This window comes from Danio rerio, chromosome 15, assembly GCF_052040795.2.
Source record: "Danio rerio strain M-AB ecotype USA chromosome 15, GRCz13ab, whole genome shotgun sequence".
NCBI classification, from domain to species: domain Eukaryota; kingdom Metazoa; phylum Chordata; class Actinopteri; order Cypriniformes; family Danionidae; genus Danio; species Danio rerio.
The window spans coordinates 24,160,339-24,179,101 of NC_141035.1; the positions used below are offsets into that span (position 1 = coordinate 24,160,339).

The window sequence follows — 18,763 nt, forward strand, 5'->3', positions numbered from 1 at the left end:
TTGCTTTCATTTAGCTCCCTTATTTGAGTTAATTATTTACCAAATTAGGCTTTATGTTTACAAAAAACACATTTATTATAGGAGTTAAGTACGAAAAAGAATGGAAAGCACATGGTACACTTAGCAATTTTCTGGTAGGAAAAGCAAAATCGGCCCTTTTAAAATCTCATAAATGTCAAAATGATGGAGAAAACAATGATTTACTGGGAATGTTTAAATCTTTAGTGGAATACCGGGTTACTGTAGAATATGTCTATTGTAAACTAATAAACAATGGGTTTCTCTTTGATATGAGGTGGTGTGTAAAAATGCTCTTGTGGTGAGAGAGTCTGGAGAATTATGTTTTAATGGATAATGTCTATGAAGTGGCAATTTTATGAATTGCTAAATTATATGTTTTGATTAACAAGTGTTTTAAAAGTCAAAATAAAGGGGAAATGAAGGAATACATTCTTTCCCTAAAAAAATGTCTATACCTTAAAAAATCCAGATGGAGAGAAGCGCAATGTCCTTTGGCATACTGGGAAGTGTGTTATATCACTGCATTACCCAGCTCCCCCTGCATCACCGCCTGTTACCATGGAGATAAGAGCTGTGCTACAGCTGTATGAGCTGCATGGTCCCAGTTACTAGACACAAAACCCATGCAATCATGCACTCACACACACACACACACACACACACAAGTGATTCTTTTTACTGGATTATTTTACACAGTTATCTATTTTATTTTAGACTCATGGCATATATGTACATTTTAACAGAATTTCCTAAGCTATCATTTCTTTTGCAGTGCCCTCTTAAAAATAATCCTTTGCTGACATCTCTGGTTCCATGAAGAAATTGAAACATTTATTAAAAAAGCTCTTTATTCATTCATTCATTCATTCATTCATTTTCTTGTCCGCTTAGTCCCTTTATTAATCCGGGGTCGTCACAGCGGAATAAACCGTCAGCTTATCCAGCACGTTTTTATGTAGCTGATGCCCTTCCAGCCGCAACCCATCTCTGGGAAACATCCACACACACATTCATACACAAACACTCATACACTACAGACAATTTAGGCCACCCAATTCACCTGTACCACATGTCTTTGGACTGTGGGGGAAACCGGAGCACCCGGAGGAAACCCATGCGAACGCAGGGAGAACATGCAAACTCCTCACAGAAACGCCAACTGAGGCGAGGCTTAAACCAGTGACCCAGCGACCTTCTTGCTGTGAGGCGACAGCACTACCTATTGTGACACTGCATCGCCCCAAAAGCTCTTTATAGTACAAAAAAAGTTGACAAAATGTCATATGGGAAACTTTTTAGAAATAGTTTACCTAAAAATGAAAATGTACTCAGCCTCAAGCCATCCTCAGGTAAATGACTTTCTTCTATCAGACTAACACAGAGTGTTTCAAATTTTATCCTGGCTTTTCCAAACTTTACAATGAAATTGGGTCATGTCCCTTTTTTGAAGCATCCAAAAGCACATAAATCCATCCTGAACTAACCCATATGCCAGGGGCGTCCAAACTGGATTCTGGAGGGTCAGTGTCCTGCTGTGTTTAGCTCTAACTTGCTTCAACACACCTGCTAGGAAGTTTCTATTTATTCCAGTATATCTTGTATGAGCTTGATTAGCTATGTATGTTTGATCAGGGATGGAGCTAAACTCTTCAGGACACTCGCCCTCCAGGACCGAATTTGGACACCCCTGTCATAGGCCGTCAGGGGTTTAATGTGCAAAAAATCTAAAGCTCTTCTTTTCTTCGAGTAAAACCATCTAACATTTTAACTTTTTAGAGAACAATGCTCTAGGAACTATGCTTCTAACCACAAAACAAAGACCATTTGCCTAATTACCCTAACTAATCCAATTAACTTTGTTAAGCCTTTAAATGTTACTTTAAGCTGAATACTAGTGTCCTGAAAAATATCTAGTCAAATATTATATACTGTAATCATGCAAAGATAAAATAAATCAGTCATTAGAAATGTGTTATTAAAACTGTTATGTATAAAAATGTGTTGACAAATATTTCTGTTAAGCATAAATTGGGGGGAAATAATAATTCTATTAATTCAGGAGGTCTAATAATTCTGACTGTATACTCAACAGAGTCACATACAATATAGAGACATACAGTAACTTTTTCCATATGCGTTGCCCCATTCTACTCACTTTCCAGGCATCATATCCTGTTTTCTTTATTTTTCCTTTACAAGCTTTCATCTCATCACTTCACACACACAAAAAAATCTGCCTTTTACCCAGAGTTTTATCAGTTCATCTTTGCTATACTCCCTGAACATTCTTATGGAGCGCTACTCTATGTTTTCCTGACATTCTTCACATTCATATGTATGTGTTGCTTTAGGATAATAGGTCTGCTGAAACCCCCTCAGAGTCAAATACTGTATACATGACAGTGGATATGCCTTTAAAGACCTCAATGAATAATACTTATATTGTTATAAAGAGCCCCTATTATGGGTTTTTGAAAAATACCTTCCTTTGAGTGTTGCATGAAAGTGAATGAAAACATCCAGCTGAGGTTTAAATCTGAAAGTCCACCTTGTTTAACAATAAAAGATTTGTCTTAAAGTTGTTTAAATGATTCGTCATTTGTTCAGATTTTTTTGCCTGTTTGCATCGACATTGACGTGCCTTTCCCTTCAGATACTAGCAGAGTGCAGGAGTGTGTGGGACTGATCATGACTAAAGATAAGTGATGTTCTGGTGATTAATGCAATAATCTACCCTGCAATGGGGGATTTGTCAGCCGTTTGTTAATGGAAGGATCAGAAAAGACTATTGATGTATGACACTTTATCAGAGGTTGACAGGAACTTTAACTGTACACAGTTCATGGATCAATTTCTTCCTCCAGTTCACAAGTGTAAGTAAGTGTGATTAAACTGGTTGCCTCCTTGTTTTCTCTAGCTCGCAAATATGTATTTAATTGTGTTATGTTACTTGTAATCATACCACGTGGCTTGTACTGTATCTGGATAACTCTTTATATGAATACATCAGGCCCTATCATACACCCGGTGCAATGCAGCGCAAGGTGCGACACAATTGTTGTTTGCTAGTTTTGACATGTTGCACCATGCTGTTGAAATAGCAAATGCATTTGCTCATATGTGCGCCCATAGGCGTTCTGTTTCCCTATCCATGAGAGTGAAAGTAGAAGTAAAGAATGAGGAGGCTCATCTCTCATTCTCATGCTGTAGATGCTCTGTTTAACTGTTTTCTTGTTAGTGAAGTGTTCAGTTTTTAAACTTACAAAGTCTGTCATGTAACTAGCAAATGCGCTATGGCGCGGTGCAACTGATTCTTAAAGAAAGTAGGAGATGAGACTCTGATTTGTTTATTCTTAAAACACATCTATAACTCATTAAGAAAATAAGCTCAACCCTGCAAAGTAGATTTTTCCATCCCTAAAATAGCAAAAGTGGATTCCGACACGCCCTTATTGCTTTTGCGCCCTGCGCTTTGCACTTTCGTCAAAATAGAGCCCATCGTGTCTAAAGCTACGTAGAAAACGTGGTGCCTGCATTTCTTTACAGTTTTATGTAAGCTTGCAATTCTCTGCTATTTGCCATTGGTATGGCCACCATCAGCTGTATCGACTCATGTGCAAGTTCCAAAATAATTCATCTTTTGCCACTGTGTGGATTATTATTGCATTGGGCTCACATATACTCTGCACTCTGACTATACGTCAACAATGTTGATAAGCCACGGTGGGCGTTTCTCTCTGTCTCAAGCTAAACGCAGTCAACCAATCTCAACAGACTGGGTCATTGAACTAATCAGTGCAGTTTAGCATTGTGCTAAGGAGGAGAATGGAAAGAAATGAATCGCTGAACAAATCATATGGGAGTCATTGGGATAATCAGGTAAAAATAAATGCAAATTATAAGACAACAAAAGACCTGAAACAGCTTGTTGTAGGAGATCCCCAAAACTAAAATATAACATTCTTTATGAATATTAGGGGCCGTTTAATGTACTTTGCGGATTGTTTTCATGTGAATTTCTCACATTCAAGATAAAAAACTTTATGAATGAATAATGGTACGTTTACACAATATAACTTCCATGTCAAATCAGAATCTTTTTTTAAATGTATTTTAGCTGTTTTTTTTGCATGACGATGGCATTTTGGTGGGCCAAAAATGCTAAATTTTAAATACTAAAGCTGTTTAAAGCTAAAGCTAAAATTTTGGAAAACAACGCTGCTATTGTTTTTTTGTAAACTATAAAAACAAGAATTTGCTAAAATAGGGATGTTGTGCATACGTATATTATCTGTCAACTGGTGCAAAAGAAAATTATCTGTACATATTTTGCAATGATTTTGTGAAAAATTGAGGTTTCATTTTATTCTCCTTGTTTTTTTTTTTTTTTTTTTTTAAGGGGGGGGGGTCTAGATTTCAGTATTAAATACAATTTTCATTGTTTTCTTTTTTGTAGTCAGTGCTTTAAAAAATCATATCAATATTTAAATCTTACAGCCTACATATTGGCTATTGGCTACCAAATCTGAAAGAATATTTATCAGCTAAATTTAATATAATATTATGCAAATTTTACACTATACAATATCCGATAACTTTTCAAAGACCCAAAGAAATACATTTTAATTTTCATTTAATATTAACTTTACATAATTTTCTTGACAATGTCTTCTAAATGTGCTACAGATAGTCAATAATACTATGTTCTCCTTGTTTTGTATGTGTTATGTTCATAATATTAATATAACATAATAAGTGCGTTTTAACCTAATTCTGTCTTTTTGGAATATTTTCACAGTATATATTGCTTTTGAAGGGCAACACAGTGGCTCAATGTCTGTCTCCTAATAGCAAGAAGGTCGCTGGTTCGAGTCCCGGGTGGGTGGGTCAATTGGCATTTCTGTGTGGAGTTTGCATGTTCTCCTGGTGTTGTCGTAGATTTCCTCCAGGTGCTCCGGTTTCTCCCACAGTACAAAGACATGCTCTATAGGTAAATTGAATAGTGAATGAGTGTGTAGGGATGTTTCTCAGTACTAGGTTGCAGCTGGAAGGGGATCCCCTGTGTAAAAAATATGCTGGATTAGTTAGCAGTTCATTCCGTAGTGGTGACAGCTGATAAATAAAGGGACTAAGCCAAAAGAAAATGAATGAATAAATATTGCTTTTGAAAACGTAGGTTGATATGTTCCTCTAGTTTAATACTACCTATTTTACCATATGGCACTATTTCATACTCAAGCAATATGAACTAAACCAGATGTCACTTGGCTTTCATTGAAAATACAACCTTATGTAAGTTTACATAAGGTTATCTACTGTATAAGAACTCGTCAACAGGAATGCTGTGCTTGAATGGCAGCTTCACACAAACAAAAAGAAGCCTTAGTTAATCATTTAGGCTGATGGTGAGATTGGAGCGAGCATGATTTCTGTGTTAGTCAACAGCACAGTGATCACGCACTTGTTCTGCTCAATAAACGCAAGAGGAACACCTGTACCATGAAAAAAGGAGTGTTTTGTCACCAGAGAGAGCCTCATCTTGGATGTGTGATTTTACTGTGTGCAGTGAAGCAGCGAAATCTGAAGGCAATTACCATGGAGAGCACACACTCCTCAACCAGCCAGCCTATGCCAACACGCTGTGTGCCCTAATGAGGTGTGACCAGACTCATGAGCTGCCATGGAAACTCCCACCAAGCCACTGCAGCGCCATCAAATCTTCTATATGATAAACCCCTCCTCGCCGCTCTGCAGTAATGGATAAACGCCTGGAGGAAGAATTACGGCCTGATAGTTTAGCAGTGAAACCAAATCATGTAATAGGACGTTTAAAAGCCAGTTCGCCCCCAAAAAATGAAAATCTGCCGTTAATTTACTCACTCTCAGGCCATCAGAGATGACTTTTGGTCTTCAGTAGAACATTTTAGCTGCAACCGTGGTCCTTGATGATTCTTGATATGCAAGTACAAGCACTAGTGGCTGCACGGTGGCGCAGTGGGTAGCACGTTTGCCTAACAGCAAGAGGGTCACCGATTCGATCCTCGGCTGGGTCAGTTGGCATTTCTGTGTGGAGTTTGCATGTTCTCCCCGTGTTCGTGTGGGTTTCCTTTGTGTGCTTTGGTTTCCCCCACAGTCCAAATACATGCAGTATAGGTGAATTGGGTAAGCTAAATTGTCCATAGTGTATGTGTGTGAATGAGTGTGTATGGATGTTTCTTAGTGATTGGTTGCAGCTGGAAGGGCAACCGCTGCTTAAAACATGTGCTGGATAAGTTGGCAGTTCATTCCGCTGTGGCGGATTAATAAAGGGACTAAGCCGAAAAGAAAATGAATGAAGCAGCAATTGCACTGTGCCAGCTGACTATTTCCGCTATCTCCTCTTATCCTCCTCATTTTCGCTCTTTTTTTTTCTTTTCTTTAAAACTACACTCATTTGGGAGTTTAAATGTGTAGCCTCCTTCAAAGACAGGAGGTTCAAGCTTCCTTTAAGGACATCAAGCCAAGTTCATTTACCATTATCTATCAGGACTGAATGAGCAAGCGAACTGGTGAAACACAGTCAAAACAAAATGAATACTTATGGCTCTCCATGACACTTCTAAAGCAAAATGATTGGCACTGGAACTAGAGATATTGTCACCCACTCAGAGGCGTGATAGCGGAGTACAATTCGTGATCCAGCTGAATAACAGTTATCCTGTGAAGTCAGTTCACACTGAACAGTTAATTTGTGAATTTGACGAATCCAATTGCATCTGTTCAGATATCTAGACAGAGCTAGAGTTTAGTATGGCCCAGTTTACACTAGTGCGTTTCAGTTTTAAAACGGCGTTTTAGATTGAAAACGATCCGCGTCCACACTATCGTTTCACCCAGCGTTTCTGAACAGCTCTCCGTCCACACAAAACGACTGAAACGCACATCACGTGACCACACACACACTCTCTGGCATGCGCTGCAGCCTATCTCCCAAGATGAGAGCTGTGCTCGTCGGAGTGTTCATCAAGGATCTCCCGTTGGATCTGATCTCACTATATTTGTTAAACGTGATATTTAATTCATCTTGTTGTCTATATCTAACAGCATATTCCCTGACTTTGGTCTTTTGAATCTATTGTTCTCGGGTAACGTGTTTTGGCTGAGCGCAAAAATAAGTTAATAATTAATCTAACCGCATACATTTTGTACATTGAGTAATTACTTGCCTTTATTTACTATAATGTATAAACTTATTGTACGTTATATTTTTTAATGGCCATTATTGATTATTAAAACTGATATTCAGCAAAAGAGAGGGTATGATTCATAATTTCAATGAAAATAAAAAGGAGGCAGTAATGTTAGGCTCCGTTCTGTTATGAATACGCATACAGTGAAGATGACGCTCATAAATGCAGCACAATGCCTCAACATTTCTTTTTACAACACCCCTATTTAAACACTTTAAATAGGGGTTTAGCTTTTAAAAGGTTCTTTAGAACTTAAGCTGAGCATAAATCTCTAATGATATAATATCTGTAATATCCAGGCTTTAATATCCAAAACAGTTTATTGTAGTCTTCTGAGTTACAGAAGGTTAGCATCCTTATTTATTTATTTATTTATTTATTTATTGCATTAGATATATTGTCTAATGAAAGCCAGTGCCAATATTTCATTGCTCCATATTATTACTGTCGTTTTCATAAAAGGGACAAAGTAAACACTCATAAAAAAGTTTGCTTTCTTACTGGTTCAGTGTGACTTACTGTAAAGCATAACCAGGTGTATTTATTTGAGATACAGTAGATACTCCGCAGCCATGGATATTTTGATAACTGCTCATGTAGGCTATTTGATTGGTTCGCACACTGTCTTGGTTATATTGTGTGATGAAAGGATTGTGTGGGCTGGCGATGGTTTGAGTGCAGCTGTAACTGCCGTGCGGCAGTCCATTCAGTATGATTCCACCTACCCCAACTTCTGTTTCTACATGTACAAGTTTCTTAATGAGGAAGACTGTTTGGATTTAATATTTTGTTCTACCATGAGCTTGGTTAGCCTACCTTTGACTGGACGGTTCTCGTGTTGGTGATAAAATAAGGGACTGTCCTGGGAAAATTGAGACATCTGATAATCCTTATTGGTGACTTAAACAGGGCTATTCAATATTCTGATTGGGCTACAGTCACTCTAAAGCCCCAGTTTAGCACCGGCATTTTTGAACAGCAGCGAACCGAAAGGAATACCTCAAATTACAGACAAGAGAAAGCATAATGCAAAAAGGCGTTTCCCGCATCATAGCCCAAATTATTTCTTCAGCCAATCATGGGCCCCCTTCTTCCAAGGGCCCTGGGGCTTCAGCCCCACCTAGCCCTTACATTAATCCGGCCCTGCCTGCACTCGTCAGGGGGCGGGGAATGGCATAATTTAAACAAAAATGCACCAGTTGCAACAAATTAGGATGCAAGTTAAAAAACATTTGGTTTACAGTAAAAGGGGACGTGAAAACATTTTAATTAGGGAAGTTTAATTAGAAAATAAGTGAGTATACTGAGGGTACACGCAATTATTGATCCTCAGAATAGGTTTTATCCAAACACCTCATGGAAAAAAAGTAAGCATACTGAGTGTACGTCCGTATTGCAAGGACTACACCACTGAATTTGTGCCAACCCTATGGGACTGCAGTATTTCACTGATTCAAATGATCCATTCAAAGTTAGTATGGAGTTAATTGTTTACTTATATAAATGATAAAAAAGCGAATCTTCATTCAACTCACTGTTAATGGAAAGGATATTACTAATTTAAATGCTCTGGTCAGAGTGAGTCTACAGTAAACTTAACAGGTTAGCTGCAACACATTCATCTCTTCATGTCATCTGCCAAAAAGGCAGACATCGTAAGAAAGTTAGTGGAAAGAAGTTTTAAAATGAATATTTTTCTTACAAAAAAATAGCAATGATTCACTACATTTATTTTTTATGGATAGATGGACAAATTGTACTTGTTTTAACCTGTTAAAGAAAAACAGCTAAAACGTTGCCATTGTAGAGCTTGAAAGAGCCAGATTATTTTTTGCTTTTCCCTTTAGTTTCCCTTGGTTAGTAAATCATGTGCCAATTTTCATTTTAGTGTGAACTAACCCTTTTAGAGTACATTAAAAATCTACTTTTTAAAAAAATCATTGGCTCAAGTAAAAAGTACATTTACTGGAATCATGTTTTATTCAGGTATCTGTACTCAAGTAAAACTGTGTTCTTGCCATACCACTCTCTCAGTTAAAATGTCTCTTTATTATTCAACTTCAATTTCAACAATGACATGTATAAAAGAGTGCCATACAAATGCATTTAACATCTATGAATACAAACAAACCATTATTCATTTAATGCAACAATAATTCAAGAAACTGTAACAGTTCGTTTGGTTTGGCATGAGACAGAAGCCTTCAGATTCTTGGCAGATATTTAAGATATTTATGCTAGTATGTCTTTTGAAACTGCCAGGATAAACTGAGAAAAATAAATAGGCCAGTTTCTTGGGCAAGAATATTAGTAATTGCTCTCCTCTGATCTTCAGGGCTTTATGTTGATAAAATAAATCATTTTGTAATTTGGCATGTTTTAAACTTTCTGGCATAAGTTTCCTCAATCCTGACCTTCTCCACTCCCCTTTTTAAGTGCAATTTTGAAGTGTTTCTTGATTATTAATGTGTTACATTGGAAAGTCACTCTACTCTGTTTTTTCATTCCTACAGGAAGATATTTTTAAAATAGAGCTGTCAAGCCAATGCATTTAAATCTGTTCATTTTATGAAAAATAATGTTAAAAATTAATAGCATAAAAAATCAACTACATGTCCCAACTTTTTCTGAAAAATAGATTGCAGCAGTGATTGACTGTTTGTATGTGAATGTGTGTGTGTGTGTGTGTGTGTGTGTGTGTGTGTGTACAGTACACACGTGTTTTATTTACACCATTATTATTTTTTAAAAACACTTATATTTAAAAAAGACTCAAAGTATATATCATTTATCACAAATACCGAATCATTCATTCCTCAATCGATCAGGGATCGCCACAGCAGAATGAACCGTTAACTTATTCAGCATGTGTTTTACACAGTGGATGCCCTTCAGCTGCAATCCAGTACTGGGAAACATCCATACAGTCTCACATTCACACACATACACTATAGCTAATTAAGGTTATTCAGTTCACCTATCGCATGTCTTTGGACTGTGGGGGAAAATAGAGCACCTGGAGGAAACCCATGCCAACACGGAGAGAACATGCAAACTCCACACAGAAATGTCAACTGGTTCGAGACTTGAACCAGCGACCTTCTTGTTGTGAGGCAACAATGCTAACTACTGAGCCACCATGCAACACTAATGTACCGTACATTACAAATAAAGTGATATTATTATTACTATTATCATCATTATTATCAAGTAAAAGACTGTAATTTTGTCATTTTTATTCCATAATTAACATTCATCTTAGTTTTTTTAAAATAGAATTGTGCATTCAAATCAGTTTATTACATAAAAATAGCATGTAAAAAATAGTATGAAAAAATTACATTTAGGACTTCATTTACAGTATGCATGTTTACATAGTTTTGTTATATAATTACAAAAATATACCAAATATTAGAAATATATAAACTGTACTGTTGTGATAATAATAATAAATTTAATGATTCAATTATATTTAATAACAATATACAATAATTATTACTAATAATATAAGGTGGTTTTGGTATTTTAGTGGGTTTTTTTTTTATTGAATCAAATTTTCATATTTATTTTATTTTTAATTATTTCAGGCCATCAAGATAAACTACAATTTCGATTTCACTTTTCTCACTTCACTGAAAACAAATGATTCAAAGATGGTTCCTTGCATTTACATCTTTTTTTAAGTTAAGTGATTGTAAACAATTTATTTGTGCTGAATTTAAATGAACAAATTAGGTTTAACTTACTAAATTTAATTTGTTTAAATTCAACATATATAAATTATTTGCAACAATTTTGCAGAAATCATTTATTCAGGGTAGAATGTAAAATGTAGGCTACTATATGCCCAAGGTCATGACAGTATGTTTTATGTTACACAAAATAACTTAAGATCATGTTTGAACTTTTCTTTCAAATAACTTTAAAAGTCAGTTGAAAGTAATGCAAGTAGAAATGACTAATACATATGTATTTTTCAGTGTGATGACGCAATCTCAAATATTTAACATCAATGAGAAAAAGTCAGAAGTATGTTTTGACAAATATGCCATTTAGTGAACTGCAAATGCCATTTCTGCCCCTGGAATGAGGCAGTACTCAGAGCAGGAATCTCTGTGGGAGGTGTGTCATTCAGACACATTCAGAAGAAGATGCCCACGAAGAGCGCAACAAAATTGCAGGACGGAGGGTGAGCAGCTGCTGCACAGGTTGCTGGTCCCAAACTTCTCGCTCTCTGTTCGCTCAGACGTTTTGTCCACCAATGGCATGGCACATTCCTTCCTCTTGGTCAGTCTTGTGTTTATTTCCAAGGAGCACTCTTTTTCCCAGGTCCCTCTTGGCCCCAGAGCGAAGGCTTTTGGCAGAGATCCACGCGGCACAAAAGGCCCGGGCATTCCAGCTGTCTGTCTCTAATCCCCGGTGTCAGCTCGTGTTAATGTTGCAGCGTGAAATCTGAAGGCGCAAAGCGGCGTGCAATATTAAAAAACCATCGTCAGAATTCCTCTGGAAAGGCAATAGTCTGCTGGTGGCATTAGGGGAGGCTGGTGTGTTCACCGTCTTGGAGTGATGATGTTTTGAGGTTTTCTTCTGCTCGGAGGTGTTGGAGAGGAAGACGCTCATGAATGCCGCTCTCAGACACTTGCTTCGGCGCGGGAAGAAAAGGGAAAGTGACTGACGCAGAACTAAAGCTGCATTTCCGTTTTTTTCTCTGTGCTCCGTCAGCCTGGAAGAGCAGACAATAGGCGAATGTCACGGCTCTGTGGACGGCTGATTATCTCATGTCCTCCTCCTGCTGCTCTCTGAAGATCCACAAATGCTCAGCACCTACTGGAACAGACCCACCTGAGTGCTGCTTCAGTCGCTGTGCAGTAACGTGCACAATATACCATTCGTTTTTGTGTCTGTTGTTGTTTATTGTGTAGCCTATATTATAGTTAGACAATTTATTTAAAGAAAGTGTTTAAAGTCCCAGGGAAATGAAAATATTATTTATTGTGCTCCAAAAACAGTGACACAATTTGCATTTAAACATTAAACAGCATTGATCCAAAACTTGCAGTTTGTCACCTTTGCTTTAATGGATTGATGTTTTTTGACATTACCTCATACTTCAGTTTCTTCTAAAATTTTCAGACTAATCAAATGCTTTATAGTATCTAACATGTCCTGCCACCTTCTAGAGCAGGGGTGGCCAACCCTGTTCCTGGAGAGCCACCGTCCTGCAGATTTCAGTTGCTACCTATATCAAACACACCTGAACCAATTAATAAGGACCTGAACACCACGTGATAATTACAGGCAGGTGTGTTTGATATGGGTTGCAACTGAAATCTGCAGGACGGTGGCTCTCCAGGAACAGGGTTGGCCACCCCTGTTCTAGAGGCTTCTCATTTTCCTTACATTTGATGCCCTTGAGCTTAACCATTCTCACTGGCAGAGCTGTGATAAAATCGAACACTATTGGCTGTTTTTTTATAAAGTGGGAGGAGCTATTTTATGTCCCATCGTGTCTTCATGTTTCAGTTGTAGTTACTTCACACATTGAACAAAAATGCACTTTACAAAGCATTTCACAGGACCTTTATATATTAAAGTGAGGCTATGGTTTCATTATTTAAAGGTGCACACTCTCAGAAATAAAGGCACGTGAGCTGTCACTGGGGTGATACCTTTTCAAAAGATACAAATTCGTACCTAAAAGGTCCATATAAATACCTCAAGGGTGCATATTTGTACCTAACAAGTACAAAAGTGTACTTCTTAAAATCTGTAGGTACAATATATACTTTTGAGGAACCAATATAGATCCTTTAAGTACAAATGTGAACCATTTGAGAAGGTACCACCCCAGTGACAGCTAGCGTACCTTTATTTCTGAGAGTGTAGGTGATTGTCTTCAGAAACATTTTTTTGTTGTGCTGGTTGAAAGTCTCTTCACATTCCAATAGTACTTATTAAGTAAATGATCTAAACATTTATATGTATTTTTACATTTTGGCTAAGGCATAAGACAAAAAATGTTCATCCAATTAAAATTTGTTGGGCCAACAATTCTAATAATACTGATAAGTAGCCCAAAACTGTCTGTCAGCAAATGTAGATTAGTACATCTGCGCACTCCTGTTCATGCAGACATCCGCCGTTTGCAAATAAACATGCATTCATGTGCACACGAGTGACAGAGGTAAAAAAAAAAAAAAAGCTGAATCAAAACTTTTTAAAATCCTGAATCAATATTGGAGTTACTTTTGCACACTGGTGGAAGGACAACACCATGGCTGAAGTATTTCCTTTAGACAAGTAATGTGATGTTTAAAAACTATTTTAGTCACAAAGCTGATGTAGATTTGTTGTTTTATGAATGGGTTATATGCACAGAAGTGTTGTTCAGCCACTGAAATCTTCTGGGGAATGACTGGTGTGACTATTTTCTGTTTCATAAGGAACCTTTTACAGCATCGATAATGTAGATTTTTATTCAGGTTAACAACAAAACATCAGTAAATAGCGCTATTCGTCCTATCCTGCTTTACTGAGGTGAAATTGGTTTTATTCACATCACAATGTTTCATTTTCGAACAATGACAACCTGTGAAGCATTCCCTATATTATTTACTATGCTACTTTGAATATTCAGTCTAAAATAGCATGCAAGTATGACTTAGTAATAAGTGTAATTCCTGCATCATGCCGATTCACCAGTAAGCATAGTTGATTTAGGGCAAAGTGCATGAGAGAGACCAGCGATTCTTGCATGCATTAAATATTGCACATTATGACAAGTTTTGCTTGCTACACAACTGAAAACGTGCTAGACATAATATAGTTTTTCCTTCGGAATTATAGTATTAATAAGTACTAAAAACTGGTAAATGACATGATCTAGTAGGTCTCTGTCGTCTTTAATGTGCACATTTGTCATTTCAGGAGGCATGCCTTTGGATAGAAGATTTTGAAAGCTTGTGTTTTAAAGCTATCATGCTAACGGTTAGCATTTTGGCAGATCCCCAACTGCACCTTTAACATTACATTACATGTACTTTATATCCAGTGACAAAAAAAAGAGTGCATTTTGTTTTTTGTTTGCTTGTCTTGTTTAGCCCAGCCCACAGTCAAATCCCATTTGTCCACAACCCTGCTTCTCATAACTGCATAATAAACACCAAAGGCTTCTGATTGCCACACAGTATTTGCACATCAATGGGTATGCTCTCTAATCTCCAATTATAATAAACATGACATTATGTAAACATGCAAATATGATTAAAAACATCAGTTATGATTGAGATTATTAGTAAAAAAAAATCAAACACAGATACAATAAGAAAGGTTTTTATTTTTGTATATGTAATTCTTTTTCTAAAAAGAGCTCTCTGCTCTCTCACAGTGGACTGGAGTGCAGCTGATTTGATGGTTTGTCCCGGTCACAGTGATGTGTGTGCAGGATGATGATGATGAAAGTGGCTGGTCAGTGAGTTGGGCAGAGGCAGGTGGAGGAGCAGCACCGGCTGGTAATGTCACGCAGAATCAGGCCAGAAACAGAGAGAGAGAGACGGATGGAGGTGCAGGAGATGCTGCTCAGGATGGGGGCCGAGCTGCCGCTGACTGCTTTCTGATGACTTGTCAGTTTGGGAAGGACAGGCTGTTTGTCTGTGCGGTTGGGTGGGTCTCATTATCACATCAGTGTCATCTTTCTCTGTTTTCATGCAGCAGGCAGATCACACCCCTGTGAGAGGATCAGACCAGACACACTTTCTCCGAGACTGAGCTGTGTGTGAGTCGAGGCGTGTATTGAGATGCCTACATTTTCTCTTTTCTTCATTTCCTGTCTTATGCTCTTCCTTCCTTGCTCATTTCCTCAAATTCAAAGGATACTGGAGTAAGATGTGTCAGTGAGCTAACGTATGAGAGATTTTATTACATGACCATTAAGAAAAAACTTTGATTGAGAGACACGAGAAAAGATGGTTTAATGCTAAAGGATTTTACTTCAATAGGCAGTACGGTATGTTTAAGTCACAGCTGGACCAGTTGACATTTCTGTGTGTAGTTTGCACGTTCTCCGTGTTCACTTGGGTTTTCTCCGTGTGCTCCAGTTTCCCCCATAGTCCAAATACATGCGGTACAGTTGAACTGAATAAACTAAATTAGCCAAAGTGTATGAGTGTGTGTAATTGAGTGAGTGTATGGGTGTTTCCCAGTATTAAGTTGTGGCCGGAAAGACATCTGCTGCATAAAACATATGTTGGAATAGTTGGAGGTTCATTCCGCTGTGGCAAACCCTAATGAATAAAGGGGCTAAGCTGAAAGAAAATGAATTTATGAAATTAGTCGTAGTGTATGAGTGTGTGTGTGAATGAGTGAGTGTATGGCTGTTTTCCAGTGATGGGTTGCAGCTGGATGGGCATCTGCTGTGTAAAACATATGCTGAATTAGTTAGTGGTTTATTCTGCTGTGGTGACCCTAGATTAATAAAAGGACTAAGCCGAAAAGAAAATGAAGGAATGAGTTAATTGGTGGTTCATTCTGCTGTGGCAACTTCTGAAATAGAAACTATTTCTCGAAGGAAAATGAAAGAATGAATGAATGATTTACCTTAGGTTCTGGTTCATTATGCATGTGTGCTAATCAAACACAGTAGTTTTTAAAAATAGCAATTCTGAAGCTCTTTAATATGGCATGACAGAGGGCTGTGTAGTGAACGCCATCAATTATTCTCCTTTACTACTAGTTGTAACACCAAACAAACCCTTTAAAAAATAGATATTTTTCACTGTGGTCAGTACCTCTAACATCCCTGGAAATGTTTAATTGCATAAAATGTTGTTTCTAGTGGAAAAGAGTTTTTAGATTATTCATTTATTCATTTTCTTTCAGCTTAGTCCCTTTATTAATATGGGGTCGCCACAGCGGAATGAACCACCAACTTATCCAGCATTCCTTTATACCAAGCGAATGCCATTCTAGCCCCAACCCAGAACTGGGAAACACCCATACACCCATTCACACGCACACATACACTACCTATAGCCCATGCTTTTGGACTGTGGGGGAAACCAGAGCACCCAGAGGAAACCCACACAAACACGGGGAGAACATGCAAACTCCACACAGAAATGTCAACTGACCCAGTCGGGCTTAAACTAGTGATCTTCTTGCCGTGAGGCGACAGCGCTACCCACTGCGCCATGGCACTGTCCTTGGGTTTTTAGATTGATGGATTTTATTTCTAGAGATAAAAAAGGGATAGTAAGGGAAGAGTGTGATAAAGGGGAATGGAGGTAAGATGATAAACAGTCAACAGGTAGGTAGGTAGTTCGGGCATCTTACGATGATGCCCAGAGACTCAGAGTGGGGGTACCATCTCTGTAATATTTTGGTTTAACCCCTGACCTAGGAGGGAAGAAAGGGTTATAAGAATTGTTAATGGGAAGCAAGGAAATAGAGGGAGGGAGGGTTCGAGAGAACGAGAACAACAGTGCTAGAGGGCTGGTCTGCCTTAAATACGTTTTAGGGAGTAGGTGATTGTTTGAGGCAAAGTGAGGCATGGTCCTGCTGCTGAACCTTTGTTAACAAGCAGTTTAGATGCAAAATCCTCTAAGTGCCATCTGAAATTTCCATAGAAAAATAAGCATTATTTTCAGCCTCTATTGTTTATGTTGAGTTATTTCACCTTGAAGCTGGACCCTACACACTGGACCCTGATGAAAATGCTGATTTTTAGAAGAACATTTCAAATGGCATTTACAGGTTTTTGCATCTGAACTTTTCAAGTTAACTCCAATAAGTGTAAAGTTTTTTGTTGAACAACCGTTCAGTCAAAATGTCATTGTGGTATCATAAATAGTTCTTAAGGAATCACTGAAAACCCCTTTTTGGAATCTTTATTTTTAAGAGTGAATGTGTAAGAACATCTTACATCTCATATAATTGCTCAGTCAGTGTTTCGACTATGGAAGGATATCAGTAAAACAGGTTTCCTTTCTACTTTAATTTAAAACCAGGAAATATATAGAAATGTCATTTTTGTGCAGCTTTTTTTTGGTTTGAGTTGGTTTAATCTAGCCGTTCCAATCTCATCATTTCATTTCCTACTGAAAACCACTTAAGCTTTACATGTAAAACCATATTTAAACAAGCTGGAAACATTTTATTCTCAAAGTCTCATGTAAAAAATATGGACGTGTTGATGTGATCACATTGGTCTCGCTGAAAAATGTTCCAAAACCATGCATTTGACATATTTCAGAAGTTTTTCACATGTTTTAGGAATGATTAAGTTTAGATTTCCTTTCAAAGGTCTTCCATTCCCAGCAGGTAAAAGACCACAGACAGATGTCCGTTGGAGCGAGACTTCCCAGTAGTCTGAGGTGGGGGGCGTCACTGCTCGGTGTGCTTAGCAAGCGAGATGGCGCGCACCTTTATCATGTTTCCGTCCGGCTCCAGGTCTTTGTGTGGGACGTTAAGAGCCCGAGTCTAGAATGCCAAACTGTGTTCTTAACAGTCAGCTATCTGTCTCTCCGATCTGTGGCCTAGATGCGAGCACCATTGCTACCTGTTCGAAACAAGGAGAAAAGAGGGGGGAAGAGAGAGGCAGAGCGCAAGGACAAAGCTGGGAGCGGAGCAGCAGAACACAGTGTCTGTTGTGTACGGGTGCAGGCTTGGCACAAACAGAGGCTTTTCTGTAAAACTATCCCGCTCCTCCCAGGCCTCTGACTGGGCTCTCAATACTGCCTTTGTCCTTCCACATCACCGGTGACATTGAGAAGCCGAATCTAGCAACACCTGGCCCCTCGCAGACTCTCTAGCGCACGCAGTTCCGCGCGTTCACGTTAAAGAAAAGACGTATGGAGTTTATTTTGTTAACACAGGCACAGAATCCAGCTCTGAAAAGTCTCTCATTTTCCTTAAGCTATCTTTGCCGTCTCATCTTAAAGGCAGGAGATGCTGCATAATTGATGAGCAACTCTTTTTAAATCTATTAAAAGCCATGATTCCAGTATTTCGAGGGAGTCCCAATTCAAATCAAATATTCCTTGCCGTCACAAGGTTGGCCGATGAGACACTTTGCAATTGCGCTGAAAGTATACTTGCATATTGAATGTCTTATGTCCTTCACGCCATGCTATGAATTCATTTCTTTATTTCAGTAAAGTCGCAGAAGACCAAGGACAAACTAAATTCAATTACATTTTATCAAGGTGCGGCTTTTCACAACAGATATTGTAAAACGATTTTTTTTATGGTGTGCCAGGAATGGGTACAACACCAAGGCCAAGAACGTGAGTTATAGTCCAAGGATGCCTGGAAGAAAAAAAATAGTAATAAAACATCTCTCTTTTCTTTTTTTCTTTATTTAGAACAGCAACACATGCCACAAAACGAAACAGATACCTTCAGGTTTTTCTCAAAAATGACTGAGGGAATTCAGTGGAATGTGGTGCAATGCCAGATGTTCTGCATTCCTGAAAGCATTGCATCAGATATTCACATATTTACATAATACCTGCACT

The 18,763-nt window shown here is 38.1% G+C and overlaps 1 protein-coding gene and 1 long non-coding RNA gene across 2 annotated transcripts in view; one reads left to right on the plus strand and one right to left on the minus strand.

Annotated features, from left to right (window-relative positions):
• LOC101886227 (ovostatin) overlaps positions 1–18,763 on the plus strand; it is a 370,063-nt gene that overhangs the window by 273,985 nt on the left and 77,315 nt on the right. The window lies entirely within an intron of this gene.
• Positions 10,781–13,436, minus strand: LOC141377833 (uncharacterized). Its single transcript, XR_015509400.1, has 3 exons — positions 13,097–13,436; positions 12,620–12,879; positions 10,781–12,423 (listed from the first exon to the last, which is right to left on the minus strand). It is a non-coding gene; the product is annotated as an uncharacterized LOC141377833 (long non-coding RNA).